Raw genomic sequence first — 2,531 nt, forward strand, 5'->3', positions numbered from 1 at the left:
TAAGAAAATGGTAATAGGAACATACATATTGATAATTACCTTAAATGTAAATGGATTAAATGCTCCAACCAAAAGACATAGACTGGCTGAATGGATACAAAAACAAGACCCATATATATGCTGTCTACAGGAGACTCACTTCAAACCTAGCAACACATAGACTGAAAGTGAGGGGATGGACAAAGATATTCCATGCAAATGGAAAACAAAGCTGGAGTAGCAATTCTCATATCAGACAAAATAAACTTTAAAACAAAGACTATTACAAGAGGCAAAGAAGGACACTACATAATGATCAAGGGATCAATCCAATAAGAAGATATAACAATTGTAAATATTTATGCACCCAACATAGGAGCACCTCAACACATAAGGAAAACACTAACATCCGTAAAAGGGGAAATCGACAGCAACACAATCATAGTAGAGGACTTTAACACCCCACTTTCACCAATGAACAGATCTTCCAAAATGAAAATAAGGAAACACAAGCTTTAAATGACACATTAAACAACATGTACTTAATTGATATTTATAGGACATTCTATCCAAAAACAACAGAAAACACATTCTTCTCAAGTGCTCATGGAACATTCTCCAGGATAGATCATATCTTGGGTCACAAATCAAGCCTTGGTAAATTTAAGAAAATTGAAATCATATCAAGTATCTTTTCCGACCACAACACTATGAGACTAGACATCAATTACAGTAAAAAATCTGTATGAAATACAAACAAATGAAGGCTAAACAATACACTACTTAATAACCAAGAGATGACTGAAGAAATCAAAGAGGAAAGCTAAAAATACCTAGAAACAAATGACAATGAAAACACAACAACCCATAACCAATGGGATGCAGCAAAAGCAGTTCTAAGAGGGAAGTTTATAGCAATACAATCCTACCTTAAGAAACAAGAAACATCCCAAATAAACATTCTAACCTTACACCTAAAGCAATTAGAGAAAGAAGAACAAAAAACCCCCCAAAGTTAGCAGAAGGAAAGATATCATAAAGATGAGATCAGAGATAAATGAAAAAGAAATGAAGGAAACAGTAGCAAAGATCAATAAAACTAAAAGCTTGTTCTTTGAGAAGATAAACCATATTGATAAACCATTAGCCAGACTTATCAAGGAAAAAAGGGAGAAGACTCAAATCAATAGAATGAGAAATGAAAAAGGAGAAACAACTGAAACTTCAGAAATACAAATGATCATGAAAGATTACTATAAGCAACTATATGCCAAGAAAATGGACAACCTGGAAGAAATGGACAAATTCTTCAAAATGCACAACGTTCCGAGACTAAACCAGGAAGAAATAGAAAATATGAACAGACCAGACACAAGCACTGAAATTGAAAGTGTGACTAAAAAATCTTCCAACAAACAAAAGCCCAGGACCAGATGGCTTCACAGGCGAATTCTATCAAACATTTAGAGAAGAGCTAACACCTGTCCTTCTCAAAATCTTCCAAAATATAGCAGAGGGAGGAACACTCCCAAACTCAGTCTACGAGGCCACCATCACTCTGATACGCAAACCAGACAAAGATGTCACAAAGAAAGAAAACTACAGGCCAGTATCACTGATGAACACAGAAGCAAAAATCCTCAAGAAAATACTAGCAAACAGAATCCAACAGCACATTAAAAGGATCATACACTATGATCAAGTGGGGTTTATCCCAGGAATGCAAGGATTCTTCAATATACGTAAATCAACATGACACACCATATTAAAAAATTGAAGGGGAAAAACCATATGATCATCTCAATAGATGCAGAGAAATGTTTTGACAAATTTCAACACCCATTTATGAGAAAAACCCTCCAGAAAGTAGGCATAGAGGGAACTTTCCTCAACTTAATAAAGGCCATATATGACAAACCCATAGCCAACATCATCCTCAATGGTGAAAAACTGAATGCATTTCCACTAAGATCAGGAACAAGACAAGGTTGCCCACTCTCACCACTATTATTCAACATACTTTTGGAAGTTTTAGCCACAGCAATTAGAGAAGAAAAAGAAATAAAAGGAATTCAAATTGGGAAAGAAGAAGTAAAGCTGTCACTGTTTGCAGGTGACATGATACTATACATAGAGAATCCTAAAGATGCTACCAGAAAACTACTAGAACTTATCAATGAATTTGGTAAAGTAGCAGGATACAAAATTAATGCACAGAAATCTCTGGCATTCCTATACACTAATGATGAAAAATCTGAAAGTGAAATCAAAAATCACTCCCATTTACCACTGCAACAAAAAGAATCAAATATCTAGGAATAAACCTACCTAAGGAGACAAAAGACCTGTATGCAGAAAATTATAAGACACTGATGAAAGAAATTAAAGATGATACAAACAGATGGAGAGAAATACCATGTTCTTGGATGGGAAGAATCAACATTGTGAAAATGACTCTACTACCCAAAGCAATCTACAGATTCAGTGCAATCCCTATCAAACTACCACTGGCATTTTTCACAGAACTAGAACAAAAAATTTCGCAATTTGTG

This window comes from Phocoena phocoena, chromosome 16, assembly GCF_963924675.1.
Source record: "Phocoena phocoena chromosome 16, mPhoPho1.1, whole genome shotgun sequence".
NCBI lineage: Eukaryota > Metazoa > Chordata > Mammalia > Artiodactyla > Phocoenidae > Phocoena > Phocoena phocoena.